The sequence below is a fragment of the Antechinus flavipes genome, chromosome 5 (assembly GCF_016432865.1).
Source record: "Antechinus flavipes isolate AdamAnt ecotype Samford, QLD, Australia chromosome 5, AdamAnt_v2, whole genome shotgun sequence".
Taxonomy (NCBI): domain Eukaryota; kingdom Metazoa; phylum Chordata; class Mammalia; order Dasyuromorphia; family Dasyuridae; genus Antechinus; species Antechinus flavipes.
The window spans coordinates 300024535-300045800 of NC_067402.1; the positions used below are offsets into that span (position 1 = coordinate 300024535).

At 43.1% G+C, this 21266-nt stretch overlaps 1 long non-coding RNA gene across 1 annotated transcript in view; it reads left to right on the forward strand.

Moving 5' to 3' along the window:
* The first annotated feature begins 3398 nt into the window (after positions 1-3398).
* LOC127539099 (uncharacterized) overlaps positions 3399-21266 on the forward strand; it is a 28985-nt gene continuing 11117 nt past the window's right edge. The window contains exons 1-2 of the long non-coding RNA XR_007947828.1: positions 3399-3643; positions 5306-5383. This is a non-coding gene — a long non-coding RNA (uncharacterized LOC127539099). The remainder of the gene's footprint in view (positions 3644-5305; positions 5384-21266) is intronic.

Below are 21266 nucleotides of genomic sequence, written 5' to 3' on the forward strand. Positions count from 1 at the left end.
AAAAATCCCAACATTTTGAAAAATGGAGGATCAGGGGCAGCTAGGTGGTGCAGTGGATAGAGCACCAGCCCTGAACTCAGTAGGACCTGAGTTCAAATAGGACCTCAGACACTTAACACTTCCTAGCTTGTGTGACCTTGGACAAGTCACTTAACCTCAATTGCCTCAGCAAAAAAAAGGAAGAAAAATAGAGCATCCATTTCTGTTCCAAACAGTAGAGAGCCTAGGAATAAAAGGAACAGTCCTCAAAATGATCAGCAGTATCGACCTCGATCCATGAGCAGCGAGCATCATCGGTAAAAGGGATAACCTAGAAGCCTTCCCAATAAGATCAGGAGTGAAGGCTGCCTGTTGTCCTCACCATTATTCAATATAATATATGAGAAAAGTTAGCCATAGAAATCAGAGAAGTAAAAGAAATGAAAGGAATGAGATAAGCAACAAGGAAACCAAATCATCGCTATTTGAATAGGATACAATCCTCTTTTGCAGGAAGAGAATTGTAGAAATATGCTCATACATTTTGGATTTAACATATATTATAACATGTTTACCATAGATTGAGTTGCTTACCTTCTAGGGAAGGGAGTTGGGGGAAGGAGGAGAAAATCTGAAACACAAGGCTATTCAACAGTCAATGTTGTCAAATTATCCGTGCATATGTTTTGAAAATAAAAAGCTTTATCAAAATTTCAATAAAAAATGATTATAATCTATGTAGAGGACCCTAGGGTATCAATTGTAAAAAATTAAATAATTAACTATTTTAGCAAAATAGCAGAATATGAGGTAAATCTACATAAATGATAAAGAATTCTTTATATGATCACCAAGCTTAGCACCAAGCAATAAGTTAGATGTAAACAACTGAAAAGGCATCAATTATTCATGGGGAGACAGAGTCAATATAATAATGATAATAAAAGCCATGCTGCCTGATCTAATTTACTTATTCAGTGCCATAACATGCAGGCTAACAAAAAGTTATCTGATAGAGGTACACAAAATAATAACATTTATCTGGAAGAACAGAAAGTCAAGACTAGCAAGGGAATTAATGAAAAAAAAAAAAAAAAAGGAGCGTGACCTAGCAATGTCAAACCTTAAACTACATTATAATATTATAAAGAAGTTACCATTAAGACTGCCTGGTACTGGCTAAGAAATAGAACGATGGATCGCGGAATAGATTTGGCGCATGAGACATAGGAGTCAATAAACACAGTGATCTAGTATTTGATAAGCTCCAAGGCCCCTCTTATTCCCATAAATTTTTTGAGCACTTATCATGTGTCAGGTGTTATGCTGACTGCTTGGGATAAGAGAGAGAGAGAAAGGAGGGGTGGATTGCGCGCCCGTGAGTGTTTAAGTGTAAGAGCCCGGGTGAGCGCAGGTGGTTTAAGGTTAGACGTGCCGGTGTGCGCGGGTGTGCATGAGTGGTTTAAGTTTAGGCGCGCGGGTGTGCGCGGGTGGTTTAAGTTTAGACGTGCGGGTGTGCGGGGGTGTGCGCGGGTGGTTTAAGTTTAGGCGAGCGGTTGTCCGCGGGTGGTTTAAGTTTAGGTGCGCGGGTGGGCGCGGGTGGTTTAAGTGTAGGCTCGCGGGTGGGCGAGGGTGGTTTAAGTTTAGGCGTGGGTGGGCACGGGTGGTTTAAGTTTATGCGCGCGGGTGTGCGCGGGTGTGCGCGGGTGGTTTAAGTTTAGACGTGCGGGTGTGCGCGGGTGTGCGTGAGTGGTTTAAGTTTAGGCGCACGGGTGTGCGCGGGTGGTTTAAGTTTAGACGTGCGGGTGTGCGCGGGTGTGCGCGGGTGGTTTAAGTTTGGGCACGCGGGTATGCTCGGGTGGTTTAAGTTTAGGCGAGCGGGTGTGCGCGGGTGTGCGCGGGTGGTTTAAGTTTAGACCTGCGGGTGTGCGCGGGTGTGCGCAGATGGTTTAAGTTTAGACGTGCGGGTGTGTGCGGGTGTGCGCGGGTGGTTTAAGTTTAGGCGAGCGGTTGTGCGCGGGTGGTTTAAGTTTGGGCACGCAGGTATGTGCGGGTGTTTTAAGTTTAGGCGAGCGGGTGTGCGCGGGTGGTTTAAGTTTGGGCACGCGGGTGTGCGCGGGTGGTTTAAGATTAGACGTGCGGGTGTGCGTGGGTGGTTTAAGTTTAGGTGCGAGGGTGGGCGCGGGTGGTTTAAGTTTAGGTGCGAGGGTGGGCGCGGGTGGTTTAAGTTTAGACGTGCGAGTGGGCGCGGGTGGTTTAAGTTTAGACGTGCGGGTGTGCCCGGGTGGTTTAAGTTTAGGCATGCGGGTGTGCGCGGGTGTGCGCGAGTGTGCCTGGGTGTTTTAAGTTTAGGCGCGCGGGTGGGCGCGGGTGGTTTAAGTTTAGGTGCGCGGGTGGGCGCGGGTGGTTTAAGTGTAGGCTCGCCGGTGGGCGAGGGTGGTTTAAGTTTAGGCGTGGGTGGGCACGGGTGGTTTAAGTTTATGCGCGGGGGTGTGCGCGGGTGTGCGCGGGTGGTTTAAGTTTAGGTGCGCGGGTAGGCGCGGGTGGTTTAAGTTTAGACGTGCGGGTGTGCGCGGGTGTGCGCGGGTGGTTTAAGTTTGGGCACGCGGGTATGCTCGGGTGGTTTAAGTTTAGGCGAGCGGGTGTGCGCGGGTGTGCGCGGGTGGTTTAAGTTTGGGCACGCGGTTGTGCGCGGGTGGTTTAAGTTTAGACGTGCGGGTGTGTGCGGGTGTGCGCGGGTGGTTTAAGTTTAGGCGAGCGGGTGTGCGCGGGTGGTTTAAGTTTGGGCACGCGGGTATGCGCGGGTAGTTTAAGTTTGGGCACGCGGGTGTGAGCGGGTGGTTTAAGTTTATACGTGCGGGTGTGCGCGGGTGTGCGCGGGTGGTTTAAGTTTGGGCACGCGGGTATGCTCGGGTGGTTTAAGTTTAGGCGAGCGGGTGTGCGCGGGTGTGCGCGGGTGGTTTAAGTTTAGGCGCGCGGGTGTGCGCGGGTGGTTTAAGTTTGGGCACGCGGGTATGCGCGGGTAGTTTAAGTTTGGGCACGCGGGTGTGAGCGGGTGGTTTAAGTTTATACGTGCGGGTGTGCGCGGGTGTGCGCGGGTGGTTTAAGTTTAGGCGCGCGGGTAGGCGCGGGTGGTTTAAGTTTAGACGTGCGGGTGTGCGCGGGTGTGCGCGGGTGGTTTAAGTTTAGGCGAGCGGTTGTGCGCGGGTGGTTTAAGTTTGGGCACGCAGGTATGCGCGGGTGTTTTAAGTTTAGGCGAGCGGGTGTGCGCGGGTGGTTTAAGTTTGGGCACGCGGGTGGTTTAAGTTTAGGCGCGCGGGTGGTTTAAGTTTAGGCGCGCGGGTGGGCGCGGGTGGTTTAAGTTTAGGCGCGCGGGTGGGCGCGGGTGGTTTAAGTGTAGGTGCGCGGGTGGGCGCGGGTGGACCCCAGCCCAGGAGCTGGGCTCTCACAGCTGCCTCAGGGCCTCCCCGATTATATGTCAGCTTCCCGCTAGGCCAGCCCTTCAGGGACAGCAGCCTGCCTGCTCCCCGTGGACACCCCCAGGGAAGGCAGCAGCGGTCAGTAACGCGCCCAGTACATGCTACCCCCTCCCTGGCCAAGCCGGCAACACGAGAGGGACACACGGAGGGCGGGCCAGTCACAAGTAACGGTGCCCCCTCTGCAGGTCAGCTGACTCCCATTTCCTGCAGGCCCTTGTCTAGTAATCAGCTACAGAGCATTTAGGGTTTCCCTCGTTGTGACTGATTCATGCGATGGGGGGATGGGGGACTCTGGCTCTTGTAAGACAGCCACAGGTGGTCATTCAGAGACCTTGGGGAGCGGAGGAGTCACTGAACACGGCAGGTCCAACCCGCCCCCACCTCGCTGCCCGATTCTCGCTCCGTTCTTGTTGCTCTTGGGGCAGTTTAGGGGCTGAAACCTGGGGGACTAGAGAGACAGAGAGCTTGCAGCCTTCTGGGGGCTTCAGCTCCTCCCCAGGCATTCGCAGGGTCTAGAGAAGAAAACAAAGCAATGCGCCTTGTGGGAGGATACAGTCCTATCTCTGACTTGCCCGAGTGCCCGAGGAAGGCTCCGCAAAGCCGGCTTCCTGTGGTTTCTTCCCTGAGTCTCAAGGTTTTCCCAGAATGAGCTCATGCGTCTGCAAACTTTCTAGAGTCTGAAGTGAGGGGAAGAGAGGGCCGCCGACCCCTGGGGAGAACAAAGAAAGACTTTCTGTAGCTGGCGCTTGAGCTGCTCCCTCACGGAGCGCAGGGATTCCCAAGAACAAGTCATTAAAAACTACTTCTTGGAATCAAAATTTGTCCTAAACCATGAAGAGCAGGGAGGCCTGGGTGGCCAGAGTGTGAGTCATGAGGCTATTTCATCTTCCAGGTTTTCCTTCTTCGAGGACAGGGCAGTGTTTCAGTCAGGTGGTTTCATGGGGGATTTAGAAACTCATTCACAGTGGAAGGTGCACTGCAACCTGGTGATAAAAAGGGCAGAACACAGCGAAACTCAAGTGATGGCTAGTATTCTGTAAAGCCAGGACTCAGCCTGGTTTCACTGTCTTTGTTTTGAAAAGGGGGGAAAATGTTTTGTAAAAGGTTTTATTCATCAACAGTTTAGGCAAACAAGGGGTAGTTTGCCTGTCGGATCTTTGGAGAAGGGAGGAATTTGTGAGCAAACAAAAAAGAGGGAATATTATGAAGTGCAAAATGGAGCATTTTGAGTACATTAAATTGAAAAGTTTTCCATAATCAAAACCCTTGCAGCCAAGATTAGAAGGGAAACAGAAAGCTGGGCAGCCATTTTTACCTGGTGTTTCTGATGAAGGCTTACTTTCTAAAAGACATAGAAAAATGAGTCCAATTTGTATTCCCCAAATTGATCAATGATCCAAGGATATGAACAGAGATTTTCAGATACAGTGATTATATCCATCTGTAGTCATTTAAAAATGCTGTAAGTCAGTATTGATTAGAGAAATGCAAATTAAAACAACTCTGAGATAACACCTAGTACCTATCAGATTGGTGAAGATGACAGGGAAACATAATGACAAATGTGGGAGGAGAAATGGGAAAACTGGAACACTAATGTACTGCATTAGCAGCATACCTACATTTTTCCTGTTTTTGTCTTTTATTCATATACAGGAAGTTATATGTATACATATACACATATATATTTAAAATAACATATAAAGATAATTTTTAAACTTCATTTTTGAAAGCTATCGAATCCTAAAATTTTCTTTCTCCTTCTCTTATCTCTTCCGTTCCCAAGACAGCAAGCAATCTGATATAGTTTATACATGTACATTCATTTAAATGTGTTTCTGTATTAGGTCTGTGAAAGAAACACCAGAACCAAAGGGGAACAAAAACATGAGGAAAAAAAAAAAACAAAAATGAAGAACAAACAGGTGAGAATCGTATACTGTGATCCACATCCTTTCTCTTCATAGTTCTCTTTCTGGATGCAGATGGCATGTTTTCCATGTCAAGTCTATTGGAATTGTCTTAGATTATTGTATTGCTGAGAAGAACCAAGTTATTTGTAGTTGATCACTACATAATCTTGATATTTCTGTGTACAGTGTTCTCCTGGTTCTGCTCACTTCATTCAGGATAAGTTCATTTAAGTTTTTCTAGGCTTTTCTGCCCAACAATTCTTACAGAACAATTTTATTCCATTACATTCATATTCAGCAATTCCCCAATTGAGGGACATCCTCTCTTGTTCCAGTTCCTTGTCACTACATAAAAGAGGTGCTCCAAACTTTTTTGCCCTTGTGTGTCCTTTCCCCTCTTTTACGATCTTTTCCGGATAGTGACCTAGCAATGACACCAAGGATTAGCAGTATTTAAAAAAAATAACAATAGCTTTCATTTTTCAAAATACATGCAAAGAGAGTTTTCAGTATTCACTCCTGCAAAACCCCACCTTACAAGGTTTTCTCAATTTCTCCCCTCTCCCCACTCTCCCCATTCTTAGAATTCAATATACGTTAAACATATGCAGTTTTTCTATATGTATTTCCACACTCATCATTCTGCACAAGAAAAAATCAGACCAAAAAAGAAAAAAATGGAAAAAAAAAGTAAGCAAGCAACAACAAAAAAGGTAAAAATACTCTATTGTGTGTAAAGTCCAGGCTAACTTTCCGGGGGTCCTCAGGACCAGCCTTGGTTTCCCCAGAATAATCAACACAAGAATAGTCAGGAAGTCTTTATTATCTCCTTCACAGTCTGTCTCCTTCCCCTGGGGCTGGGCTTGCTTTGGTCTCAGCCAGAAAGCTAAGAACCTCTGACTTGGATTCTCTCATCTTCTTTTGTCTCAAGCTAAGCTTATGTACCCTATTATAATTACATTATTCCATCATACTGAATAGGTGTCAAGTTGTAGAATAGATGTCAACTGTTACATCACTGTGGTAAGAACTAAGGACATATAAACTAGAGAACCATTATCTCGATTCCACGGAGTTAAGATCTTCTTGTTTCAAATATACACACTCATCACTGAGTGTATGCCAGTCATTATATCACTAGAGAACCATTATCTCATCAGTTTCACTGAGTTATCACCCTGTTGTAAGGTTACTTGTTTCAAGTACACTTGGCCCTCTACAGCTGTGGCCCACATTTAGGCCCCATAGTTCTCTGCGGGATACAGATGGTTCTTTCCCTAACAAGACCATTGGGATTGGCCTGAGTTGCCTCATTGTTAAAAAGAGCCACATCTGTCAGAGTAGATCATGACGTAATCTTGTTGCTGTGTACAACGTTCTCTTGGTTCTGATTACTTCACTCAGCATCAGTTCGTGTCAGTCTCTCCAAGCTTCCCTGAAATCATCCTGTTGATCATTTCTTACAGAAGCATAATTTTTCATTACATTCATATGCCATAACTCATTCTGCCATTCCCACTTGATGGGCATCCATCCACTCTGGTTCCAGTTTCTTGCCACGGCAAAAGGGCTCTACACACATTTTTGCAGATGGGGTCCATTTTCTCCTCTGAGGATTTCACTGGGATACAGACCCAGTAAAGACACTGTTGGATCAAAGGGTATGCTCAGTTTGATAGCCCTTTGGCCATACTAAGAAGTTTTTTTTCCCCTCTAGTAAATTTCTGTGTTTCCTTTTCCAAACTCTACTGCCAAGTTCTTATTCCCTTTCCCCATTTTTTAAAGTTTCTTTTAAGATGCTTTTTGAATATTTCCAAGAGACCCATTTAAGTTCTATTCTGTTTTGTGGCTTCATCTGAAGGATTTTGCCTTTAATGTGCCCAGGGTTTGAAGTCTGTTCTTCCCTGTCACTAACTAAAAATCGAAGGTTTTCTTAATAACAGTTACAAAATCTCCCTCAGGAATGGATATTTTCCTTCCAGGTGGAATTTCGTGTAGAACCGGTAGCCAGTTCTCATGCCATTTGCCCAAGAACCCTGGTTCTTGGCCCACGTGGGTGGTTGGACCACGAGATTTCTCCTTGTGATAACCTGCCGGCCCAACTCTTGAGTGACAAGATTGTATCCCGGGGAGGCTTGTGCTTTCCATAAACCTTCCCAGATACTGCCTTTGTATGGTCCCCAAACAGGTGCGGGAGACTGTCATAAGTCCTCTTTAGCCTCGTGCCGCGATTGCAATGTCCAATCTGCAATTGTAAAACAGGAATGAGGATGAGCACAGCATGACGATCTGAGGGGCCAACCTGAGGACCCCTTTACATAGACACACTGCTGCAGCTGTCCCACAAGGACGAGGGGGTCTCTATGAAAGGGCATCCCCTGCATGTCCAGCATGTGTGTCACATGATACCCCATACCCGAAAATGGCATTTGTAGAGTCACGCTCTTCACTTGTGAACAATAGGTACTGTTCTTTTGTAACCAGCACACAGGAAGCCCATTTGCAAGGCCAGCAGAGTTGTCCTTTCCCTTTGTCATGGTTCCACTGTATTTCTCAGGGTGAACTTCATCCCCAACATTACAGGGGACACATTGCCTGTTAGCGCTACATCCGGTATGCAGTCCCCCCGTGAGACAATCCTAGGCCATGGTGAGTCTACCATGATAGCTCACCTTTGTCTTTCTGCTGTTTGCCCCAGCTGTATATAACTCAAACCCCTAAGTATAGACTGCATCTTGTTAGTTATCTTAGGGTCCCTTCTACTGCTCCTTTTTGACAGTTACCTCGTCTTCCTTCTTTTCCTCTTCTAGTTTATGGCCAACTTTGAGATGTGTGGTAGGAATCTACTGCTGAAGGTTTTCTCCTGTGGAGGTACAAGCATATCCTGGCCCCCAAATTAGATATAGGGTCCCCCCAACCTTCAGGACCCTTTTTCATTCATGTTTTCCCCATACGTGTAACATCTATCTACCATATATCATTTGGCCTGTCACCTCTGGGCTTAGTCCCCATCCCCAGAGGTCTTGTAATGACCGCGCTACAATTCAGGTACCTCAGAATCAGCCAGAGTCAGGATAAGCAAAAGTCCTTCATCTTTATTCTTGGTCTTCAGATGCAGAATTGAACAGGATGGAAGCAGAATCTCTGCAACCGCCTTCTCCCTTGTCTCCTGCCAAAAGAGTGATCCTGGCTAGTCTTACTCCACCCCCTAGTCCCTCCTACAATCCTCTGTATACAGCAATCATTGAGCCAGCACTCATAGTGGGAAGGACTATTTTCCAAGCATATGCCCATAGAGTATTGTCCAATCGGTAGTTAGCCTCAAGTGCTCAGCAGTCCTGACCTCAGTACATCGACTCAATAGTTTCAGCCCTCTAAGGGTACACGAGCTACACGTCATTTTACTATGATTACCTAGAGTTCCACCATTGTCTGTGACCCTCTATATCTCCCACTTTTTTTTTTGAAGGTGTACATCACTGGTGAAAAACATCTGCCTGGGAAGAATCACATGAGCAAGTAGTAATATAACAAACAATATGAATAAACAAGATGGTATAAAAGATTTCCATGAGTCCCAGAAGACAGTTATAGAAAATAACTGTTAATTCACAACATACACTTCCTTCAGCAGGCAAGAGATAGTCCAAAGCCCATGTATAGCCCATCACTTCATGTGTCAGGCAATCCAGTGATTCCTGCAGGTTTTGAAGTCCTGCATCGGTCCCATTAGCAATTTTTATTGTGATCATAGTCATGTTCATTAGTCAACAGCCATACTTTATCAGTGGTGGATGTTGTCATAGATGATACCACCCAATGTTTCTTGGGTCTTCCCCTTTGTTTCGAGGGTCTTCTCTTTTTCCATTTCTGTTCAATGAACAAGGTGGAAATTCTGTTCTTATCTGTGTTTATTTGGGTCCCAACCTATGATTTCCTTAGTATAGAAGTCTTCATAAGTAAACTCTATCAAATGTAATTTATCACTTTCTCTGCCATTTATAAGTTTTATAAGCAATAGCCTTACTAGGCTTAGAGCAATGAAAACAATATTGGAGATTTGGTCCACTGCACCGAGCTAGTTTATTTTAACAACTTCTTTCCTGTCCATCATAGTACTGATCAAAGGCGTGAGGAGCTCAGGATTTTTGGAATCCGAGACCAGCTGTCTGTCTACTATGCCATGATGCCTCTCATATAGACTCTTTGTGTAAAATCAAGTTTATAAGTAAAGAAACTAAGAATCCAATTGTTTATTGGTCTGTCCATGGTCTCATGCATAGTAACTCTCTGAGATAGGATATGCACTGACTTCTGAGTACGTATCTTCCTTCATACAGCTATGCTGATATTAGAATTAGGCTGGTATAACTGCATATAACATGAAAGAATTGAATTCTAGACATATGATGCAGAATCTAGTAGACCAAAAGCAGATTCCAGTCTGAAAATACTTCTCAAAGCAGTTGCAATTTGATTAATGAAGGAATTCTCTCTCTACCTTAGTCATTAAGTTGCCATAAATTAAGATCTCCTGCACTGTGGCAAGTCTAGTAATGAGACTTTCTGAGACTAAGTTGGTAATTGATCATTGCAGACAATCTTCATTGCCATAACCGATGTTTAAATCCTTTCTAGAACTAGGCTGAACTTGTGATCTGATGGCATGGCTTTTCAGAACCCAGAATCACTTCCAAGGCAAGATTCAACATTAGAATAAAATATTAGCAGAGTCCTATTATGAAAATGATGTATAGGAGAAATAAACTAAACATTTATACATATATGCGCACACACGCACACACACACACACAGATTCTTTTGGAGGGAAAATAGCAAATTACATGTGACATCTCATAGTTGCTTATATAGTCCTCTTTCTTGTCCTTTGTATATTGAAATGTTTTTTGTTTGTTGGTGATTAAATTCACCATAAAAAAGAAACTTTTATAAAATAAACTAAGATAGCTTGTGGAAATCCTGAGAGAAGACAGATTCTTATTTTACAATAGAAAATTGTTTTCTACCTGTCATATGATCATTTCTCATAGACTCCCATTTTATGAAAGATTTATGTATTTCTTTTTATTATGATGGTCAAAGGCTGAGGTATTCTAGATAATTTATATTTTAAAAACAAAAACAACTTTAATGAAAGGGTTATATAAAGGAAATGAAGCATTTGGTTTTATTTCAGTATGACTTCTTATCACATGGGCATCTCATAATAATGTATATGGCCAAATGAGCTGTATAAACTTATGCTGTTTTGGCTTTCACCTAAACAATGTCTGTAAATTTTAATTGAAATAAAATCTAGCAGTGTCCATTGCATATATGAAGCTGTCAAAACAATTCAAGGCCCTAAAAGAAATACCATATAAAATACTCCATCGTTGAACTTACTAGAATACAAAATAATTTTATTTGTCTTTAATTTTAATAGTTACCTTGTTCTATTCATACTTTGAAACTTAGAGAAATATCTATTGTAAAAAGGAAACTGGTTAATATTGTGAGGACTCATACTTCTTTTAACTGAAATCCCCACCTAGAAATCTGGGGAAAAAATTCTTAAATGAATATCCCAGCATGTTGGCAACAATTATATACCTCCAAGTTCACTATTTATACTATATTTAAAGAAAGTTTATTAATAGGAAAAGATTAATCAAAGAATATTTTATAGATTCCAAGTGAGTTTATTCAATTTTTATTTCTTACAATGTTCTACAGAGTATTTCTCAAAGTCCTAGAGTATTGGCTCCTTTCACAGAAGAATCCCCTTTGTGGCCATTTCCCATACCTTTCTCACTAATGATCTTAGCTTCATTTCTCTGCCACCCAGATGGTAATAATCCTTGGATGCCTTAAATATCCTCATTTGGACCATTCTGATGAACTCTTCTGGAATCTCCTCTCAGGAGATCATTTCACAAATGTTCCTGAAAAGCTGTTCAGGAACCTGGAAAAGTGATGCATCTTTTAACTTTGAAGCACTTCCTTAGGCACTTATATGTAGATCCGATCATGTGAAAACTTATGGTATAGATAGCATATTCAGGTTAGATATCCAATTCCAAATTGGAGTTTTTAATATCACCGTTGGGAGAGTTGGCACTTGGCTTTTGGCAGGAAGGTTGTAGAGAGAAGGCGCCTCTTTTTGCAGTCCATAGCACCCCATATTGGAGAAGGGTCAGAGATTTCCCTCATCTGGAGAGGAAGGGCTCCCATGTTTGAGGGTTTCACAAAATGGCACAGGGCCTATTGGGACCCTATTTATTGCAGAAGGGAAAGGACTTCTGTTGGAAGAGCTTACTATAGAAAGCCAACAGGGAGAAATCAAAGAAATCACTGGAATTTTATCATCTTAAAGACCCAGTTCAGGATTTATCTCCAAATAAATTCTGTAAAGGTGACTTTAAATATCAGTGAAAAAGACTGACTTTCAATAAAAGGAAGGAAAAAGAATTATTGTTTCAAAAGACAACTCAGAAGTAAAAGTATGAGGGACACTGATCCATTGTTGGTGGAATTGTGAACACATCCAGCCATTCTGGAGAGCACTTTGGAACTATGCTCAAAAAGCTATCAAACTGCGCATCCCCTTTGATCCAGCAGTGTTTCTACTGGGCTTATACCCCAAAGAGACACTAAAGAAGGGAAAGGGACCTGTATGTGCCAAAATGTTTGTGGCAGCCCTGTTTGTAGTGGATAGAAGCTGGAAAATGAGTGGATGCCCATCCATTGGAGAATGTTTGGGTAAATTGCAGTATATGAACATTATGGAATATTATTGTTCTGTAAGGAATGACCAGCAGGATGAATACAGAGAGGACTGGTGAGACTTACGTGAACTGATGCTAAGTGAAATGAGCAGAACCAGGAGATCATTATATACTTCAACAAGAATACTGTTTGAGGATGTATTCTGATGGAAGTGGATCTCTTCAATAAAGAGAGCTAATTCAGTTTCAATTGATCAAGGATGGACAGAAGCAGCTACACCCAAAGAAAGAACACTGGGAAATGAATATAAGCTGCTTGCATTTTTGTTTTTCTTCCCGGGTTATTTCTACCTTCTGAATTCAATTCTCCCTGTGCAACAAGAGAACTGTTCGGTTCTGCACACTTATATTGTATCGAGGATATACTGTAACCTATTCAACATGTAAAGGACTGCTTGTCATCTGGGGGAGGGGGTAGAAGGAGAGAGGGGAAAAATCAGGACAGAAGTGAGTGCAAGGGATAATGCTGTAAAAAATTACCCTGGCATGGGTTCTGTCAATAAAAGGTTATGTAATAGTAAAAAAAGAAAAAAAAGAAAAAAAAGAAGAAGGAGGAGGAGGAGGAGAAGGAGAAGAATGGAGAGAAGGAACCCGAATTTATTAATTACTTATGATTTCCAGCCACTGTGCCAAGGATTTATCTCATCTGATTCAAGAAAGCAGTGGGAATTATTGGATGGAAATTTTTTTTGGTCAATTTGACTGCATTTACCAGATTGCTCTCCAAACCAAAATGTTTCCTTACATAGCATTTGACCTAAGAAAACACTGATCTTTTTACTTCGTTCTTCTTTCCTTCCTTTTTTCCCTCCCTTTCCTTTTTTCCTTCCTACTTTCTTCCCTCCCTTCCTTCCTTCCTCCTTTTTACTTTGTTTTTTCTTTTCTCTTTCTTCCTTTTTTTCTTGCTTTTTTCTTCCCTTACTCTTTCCTTCCTGTTTCTTTCTTTCCAAGTTTTATTATTAAAAAAATGACTAAAAATGAAATGTTTTACTCGATATTACATGTGTAATCTGTATCTGATTGCTTACTGTCTCAAGGAGAGGGGAAGTTAGAGAGTGAAAGTTTGGAACTCGACATCTTTTTTTAAAAAAGCAAATGTCAAAAATGATGTTCACATATAATTGGGGAATAACATAAAATATTATTTAAAAAAGAGATCATTAGTAACTTTCAAGAGGCCAACCAGTAAATGATGAGATCTAAAGCCACTTGCAGAGAATTTTAGAATCAACTGGGAGGAAAAGAGGTGGATGCCTTTTATAAGTTCAATTAAGAAGAGGCAGTGAGATTGAAGACTATAATAGGAAGGATGATAAGGTCTCATGTAGAGGATTTTTGTTTGCTTGTTTCTAGGTTGGGGCGGCGGTGGGTATTTCTATATGAGCTCTTAAGACAGCTGCAACAGGCAGCAGGGATAGAGCCAGCACGGGTGGGATTGAAAATTAAAGTAAGGACTATAGAAGAGGAGTCTTCTGAATAATGGAAGGGATGGTATTGAGAATCCACATATAGTGTGGCAGGGAAGGGCAGCAACTGTACTCTTGGGCTGAGGAAAGAGAGGGTCACGAGGGTCCCATTGTGCTCTACCTTGAGTTCTTTTTCCTTCGGGCTCTATTTCTGATCTCTGCTGTCCTTCAAATTCAAGCCCTCTCTACTGCGTCCTTGGGCTGGGATTTTCTTCAATGCTGGGCCTCTGGGGACTGCATGGAATGGCTCCAATCCTCTTGCTCCATGTTTTCAGAATCTTTCTCTGCGAGATCTGCTCCCATTCGTTAGTTCCTCTTGGAGTCTTCATTGTGTAGAGAATCAAAGCTCCGCCTCACTTTATACTCCCCCTGGCTTCATTCCTGAATTCTCCTAGACTTCAAAGTCATGCCCCGTAGAGCCAGGTTCTTTCCTCTCCGATTTGCCCCCTCTCTGCTTTTCAATTTCCTTTCATATACAGTTTTCTTTCATTAGAATGCAAGCTCAGTGAAGACGGGGACTTTCCTTCTTTTTGCCTCTGCTTGGATGTCCAGCAAGTCGCACAGTGACTGGCACACAGAACACACTTAATAAATGCTCATCTGTTGTATTCTTTCTTTCTGAATGTTTTGGTTTAAGAAAGATCTGACAAACTGCAGAGTGTCCAGAGAGAGAGCGACAGAGAGAGAGAGAGAAATAAATGGAGATCCAGAGAAGCAGAGAGGAACTGAGAGACAAAGAGACAGACAGAGAGACAGAGAAATAGAGACCCAGAGAGAGAGAGAGAGAGAGAAGAGAGAGACATAGACAGAAACAGAAGGAAACAGAAGGAAAATTCCCAGGAAACCATGGCCAAAATGTAGAGCTGCCAAGTCGATGAGAAAAAGCCTGCAGGCCTCCAGAAAGAAAGTCCAGTACAATTCAAGTACCAAGAAGCCTCCATTAGAACCAGACACAATTTGGCAGCAACTTTCATTAAGGAGCAGAGAATTTGGAACGGGATACGACAAAAGGCAAAGGACCTGACCTTATGGCCAAGAGCAAACTATGAAGCAAAAACAAATGGAATGTTTTCAAGGGAAAAGTACCTTTAATGAAAGTCCTTCCCAGCATTCCTAAGGAAAAGCCCACAAATGTAGAAAACTTTCTAAGTTGAGACCCATGAGGAGAAATACAAAATATAATCCAGAATGAACTAGCCTCGGGGACTCGAAAGGTAGAGCTAGTTATATACAACCATAGCGAGAGGACACGTGTTCTCTCGGATTCCTATTCGGGCTCACAGAGGGAATCAAAGAAGAGTAAAGCGGGGAGGAGTTCTGTTATGTCTGGATGATCTTAAGCAGAGACTGGAAAGAGGAGAAGGGGGTGGAGAGAAAGAAGGGCTAGAAAATGTTGTCTCTGGCAAGGAGGGTCCTGGACCAGAAAGCTCTACAAGCAAGGGCATGGGGACATCTGAGCCTCAGTGATCTGGTCAAAGGAAGGAACAATTCCCAGGACGTAGGCAGACGAAGGGAGAAATGCAGTTTACTCCCCAGTGAAGTGACTGAAGTCAGTTCTATCCATTATACTCTTCCAGGCCAACCCAAGGCCTGCTGCAGCCTAGAGCAATCATGCTATCCAAGAACCTGGAGTGCCATGACGCACTAATGTGACTCTTAATCCTTCTTTCTCTCCCAGTTGTTCTCACGGTCTCTGCCAGTTCCTGGCACTCTGCACAGGGGAGCTTAAGTTAAACCAGCAAAAGGAACAGTAGGTCCAGTACTTTGGTGCCCAGGAATGACAGAGGTGGGGGCGAGAATCCCAGCAGCCTCTTTTAGACAGGAGAGAGAGTTCCCTGTGCCAGGGCAGGTCTTAGAAGCCCCAGAGCAGCGGGATGGCCCAGAGCTCCGTGTACTAGAACTGCCGGACTTGGACCCAAGGCCTTTCTCGGTGCTTATTGGCAGGAGCCAAGGAGTGGTCAAGGGGAGGGTTTCAAGGAGACCCGAGGCACGAGGACAGGAGCAGCCCAGGAGGATAGTTTCTGCTCTGATGACCAGGAGAAGGGCTGGGGAAGCTTCCAGGCTCAGCTCCCCACCTTAGCAGGACAAACTCTGTTTGAAGAGTTTTCTAGGAGCTTCAGGAGAACATGGCAGAGGAAACCAAGAGGAGGGGGGAGAGATCTGGGATGGGAAGGGGTCCTGGGCAGGCCCAAAGAGAGCTCGCTCTGGAGTGGAGATTCATGATGAAGTCGTGCAGCCTGTCAGTCCCTCGTAATGAGGAGGAACATAGAGACAAATGGTGAAGTGGTGTGTGTGTGTGTGTGTGTGTGTGTGTCTGTGTGTCTGTGTGTGTCTGTGTGTCTGTGTGCATGTGTGTGTGTGTGTGTGTCTGTGTGTCTGTGTGTATGTGTGTGTGTGTGTGTGTGTCTGTGTGCGTGTGTGTGTGTGTGTGTGTGTGTGTGTGTGTGTGTGTCTGGTCCTAAGATGCCAAGGATCCAAGGATGCAGTTGGGCAGGGCAGTGTTACTGGGTCCCCTGTTTTTGTACAGAAATGACCAATACCACAGGCCCTGACAGCTCCACAGCCCGTCCTCCATGACTAGGGAAATGGCTGTGACGGCTGCTATGGTCAGGTCTGGGGATGGACTGCACTCACCTGAGGAGGTCCGAGGCTCCCAGGGCCCATTGCCTCTGGCTCCTGGCTCCCTGTGGAGTTAACAAACACCCACAGTGACTCCTTTTGACTTTTTTGAATCATCATCTAATAAAAGTTACATTCCACAAAGGGCAGTGGAAAGATAGGTTAAGAATTAATTGAAAAGTATATAATCTAAACGTTAAGATTGAGGGGATCAAAGAACAACTCAAGAGCCAGTCAATAGTTTCATTAAAAGGAATGACAACAATCAGAAAACATATCAAAATGTATGGGATGGAGCTAAAGTAGTATTTAGAGGATAATTTATTTCTCTAGGTTCTTATAGTGACAAAATGGAAAAGAGCAGATCAATAAATTGGGCATGTAGCTAAAAAGATTTGGGAAAAGAACTAATTAGAAATCCTCAATTGGACACCAAATGGAAAATCCTGAAATTCTTCAATCTTTTTTTTTTAATTAAAGCTTGTATTTTCAAAACATATTCAGGGATAATTTTTTAACATTGACCCTTGCATTTAGCATTTTCCCCTTCTCCTCCTCCCCCTTTGCCTAGATATGACAAGCAATCTACTATGTTATATGTGTTAAAATATATGTTAAATTCAATATGTGTAAACATTTATACGATTCTCTTTTTGCACAAAAAAATTCAGATCAAAAAGGAAACAAAATTCAAGTGAACCACATCAGAAAGAGTGAGAATGTTATGTGGTGATTGGTGTTCAGTTCCTACACTCCTCTCTCTGGGTTTAGATGGCTTTTTTTCTCACAAGATCACTGGAACTGGCGAATTGGCATCAGTCATCTCATTAATTTTCACGAAATCCTGAAACTCCAAGTTAAAGTGAATGGGATTAATTTTTATGAAAATCAGATAATAAAACTAAAAACTTGTTTTATGGAGGAGGGGAAACACAATGTGATTGGTTAGTTGACTAGAAAAAAAGAAAGAAGAAAACCAAATATCCAGTATCAAAAATGAAAGGGGAAAAATCACCACCAATAAAGAAGAAATTAAAGTAATAATTGAGAAATATTTTGCCAAATTACGTCAATACATTTAACCAAAATGATTAATATTTATGAAAGAATGAATTACCCAGAGTAACAGATCACGAAATGGAAAGTCTAAATAGGTCCACTTAGAAAAAGAAATTGAACAAACCATTAATGAAGTCCTTGGGAAAAGATTCTCAGGGACAGATGGGTTCACAAGTGAATTCTACCAAATGTTTAAAGAATTTCTAAGACAACTCTGAGATACCACTACACACCTGCCAGATTGGCTAAGATGACAGGAAAAGATAATGATGACTGTTGGAGGGGATATGGGAAAAGTGGGACATTGATGCATTGTTGTGAATGGATCCAACGTATAAATATGTATACATATATTGCAAAAAAAACTTAAAAAAACAAATAATTTCTTCACTACCTAAATTATTTGGGAAAATAGACAAAGAAAGAGTCCTAACAAACTTCTTCTAGCACATACATATTGGACTGATCATTAAACCAAAAAGAGCTAATATAAAGAAAGAGAATAGTAAACCAAATTTCCTCGTGAATATTGATAGAAAAATTTTGAACAAAAAACTAGCAAAGCAATGACAAAAATATAAAACAAGATTTATATAGTATGAGCAAGTGGAATTTATATCAGAAATGCAGACTTGGTTCTTTATGAGAGGAACTACCAACAGAATTGACTAAATCAGTAACAAAACCAACAGAAATCTTATGATTTTCTCAAAAGGTGCAAAAAAAAAAAAAAACCATTTTGAAAAATGGAGGATCAGGGGCAGCTAGGTGGTGCAGTGGATAGAGCACCAGCCCTGAAATCAGTAGGACCTGAGTTCAAATAGGACCTCAGACACTTAACACTTGCTAGCTTGTGTGACCGTGGACAAGTCACTTAACCTCAATTGCCTCAGCAAAAAAAAAGGAAGAAAAATAGAGCATCCATTTCTGTTCCAAACAGTAGAGAGCCTAGGAATAAAAGGAACAGTCCTTAAAATGATTAGCAGTATCGACCTCGATCCATGAGCAGCGAGCACTATCGGTAAAAGGGATAACCTAGAAGCCTTCCCAATAAGATCAGGAGTGAAGGCTGCCTGTTGTCCTCACAATTATTCAATATAATATATGAGAAAAATTAGCCATAGAAATCAGAGAAGTAAAAGAAATGAAAGGAATGAGATAAGCAACAAGGAAACCAAATCATCGCTATTTGAATAGGATACAATCCTCTTTTGCAGGAAGAGAATTGTATAAATATGCTCATACATTTTGGATTTAACATATATTATAACATATTTACCATAGATTGAGTTGCTTACCTTCTAGGGGAGGGAGGGGGGGGAAGGAGGAGAAAATCTGAAACACAAGGCTATTCAACAGTCAATGTTGTCAAATTATCCGTGCATATGTTTTGAAAATAAAAAGCTTTATCAAAATTTCAAAAAAAATGATTAAAATCTATGTAGAGAACCCTAGGGTATCAATTGTAAAAAATTAAATAATTAACTATTTTAGCAAAATAGCAGAATATGAGGTAAATCTACATAAATGATAAAGAATTCTTTATATGCCCACAAGCTTAGCACCAAGCAATAAGTTAGATGTAAACAACTGAAAAGGCATCAATTATTCATGGGGAGACAGAGTCAATATAATAATGATAATAAAAACCAGCTGCCTGATCTAATTTACTTATTCAGTGCCATAACATGCAGGCTAACAAAACGTTATCTGATAGAGGTACACAAAGTAATAACATTTATCTGGAAGAACAGAAAGTCAAGACTAGCAAGGGAATTAATGGAAAAAAAAAAGGAGCGTGACCTAGCAATGTCAAACCTTAAACTACATTATAATGTTATAAAGAAGTTACCATTAAGACTGCCTGGTGCTGGCTAAGAAATAGAACGATGGATCGCGGAATAGATTTGGCGCATGAGACATAGGAGTCAATGGCCACAGTGATCTAGTATTTGATAAGCTCCAAGACCCCTCTTATTCCTGTAAATTTTTTGAGCACTTATCGTGTGTCAGGTGTTATGCTGACTGCTTGGGATAAAAAAAGAGAGGGAGAGGGGAGGGGAGGAGTGCGCGCCCGGGAGTGTTTGAGTGCGCGCCCGGGAGTGTTTAAGTGCGGGCGCGCGGTTGCACGCGGGTGTGTGCATGCTTTTTAATGTTGAAGTTTAGGAGCGTGGGTGTGCGCGGGTGCGCATGCGCTTTAGAGTGCTTAAGTATAGGCTCGGGGGTAGCTGCGCTTGCGTGCACGCTTTTGAGCGTTTAAGTGTAGGCGCGGGAGTGTGCGTGCTTCTGAGTGTTTAAGTGTAGGCACGCGGGTGCGAGCGGGTGGTTTAAGTGTAGGCGCGTGGGTGGGCGCGGGTGCGCATGCGCTTTTGAGTGTTTAAGTTTAGGCGCGCGGGTGCGCATGCGCTTTTGAGTGTTTAAGTGTAGACGCGTGGATATGCGCGGGAGCGTGCGTGCTTTTGAGTGTTTAAGTGTAGGCGCGCGGTGGGCGCGGGTGCGCATGCGCTTTTGAGTGTTTAAATGTAGGCGCGCGGTGGGCGCGGGTGCACCCCAGCCCAGGAGCTGGGCACTCCCAGCTGCCTCAGGGCCTCCCCGATTATGTGTCAGCTTCCCGCTAGGCCAGCCCTTCAGGGACAGCAGCCTGCCTGCTCCCCGGGGACACCCCCAGGGAAGGCAGCAGCGGTCAGTAACGCGCCCAGTACATGCTACCCCCTCCCTGGCCAAGCCAGCAACGCGAGAGGGACACACGGAGGGCGGGCCAGTCACAGGTAACGGTGCCCCCTCTGCAGGTCAGCTGACTCCCATTTCCTGCAGGCCCTCGTCTAGTAATCAGCTACAGAGCATTTAGGGTTTCCCTCGTTGTGACTGATTCATGCGATGGGGGGATGGGGGACTCTGGCTCTTGTCAGAGCCACAGGTGTTGTCATTAACAGACCTTGGGGAGCGGAGGAGTCACTGAACACGGGCAGGTCCAGGTTTTTAAAAGGTAATTAAAGGTAATTAAAATGTTCACATCCCTTGAACCAGTTTTTCTCCCCTCTCCCCACTCTCCCCATTCTTAGATTTCAATATACGTTAAACACGTGCAATTTTTCTATACATATTTCCATACTTATCATTCTGCACAAGAAAAAATCAGACCAAAAAAGAAAAAAATGGAAAAAAAAGTAAGCAAGCAACAACAAAAAAGGTAAAAATACTCTATTGTGTGTAAAGTCCAGGCTAGCTTTCCGGGGGTCCTCAGGACCAGCCTTGGTTTCCCCAGAATAATCAACACAAGAATAGTCAGGAAGTCTTTATTGTCTCCTTCACAGTCTGTCTCCTTCCCCTGGGGCTGGGCTTGCTTTGGTCTCAGCCAGAAAGCTAAGAACCTCTGACTTGGATTCTCTCATCTTCTTTTGTCTCAAGCTAAGCTTATGTACCCTATTATAATTACATTATTCCATCATACTGAATAGGTGTCAAGTTGTAGAATAGATGTCAACTGTTACATCACTGTGGTAAGAACTAGTACATATAAACTAGAGAACCATTATCTCAATTCCACGGAGTTAAGATCTTCTTGTTTCAAATATACACACTCATCACTGAGTGTATGCCAGTCATTATATCACTGGAGAACCATTATCTCATCAGTTCCACTGAGTTATCACCCTGTTGTAAGGTTACTTGTTTCAAGTACACTTGGCCCTCTACAGCTGTGGCCCACATTTAGGCCCCATAGTTCTCTGCTGGATACAGAGGGCTCTTTCCATCACAAAACCATTGAGATTGGCCTGAATTGCTTCATTGTTAAAAAGAGCCACATCTGTCAGAGTCGACCATGACGTAATCTTGTTGCTGTGTACAACGTTCTCTTGGTTCTGATTACTTCACTCGGCATCAGTTCGTGTCAGTCTCTCCAAGCTTCCCTGAAGTCATCCTGTTGATCATTTCTTACAGAAGCATAATTTTTCATTACAT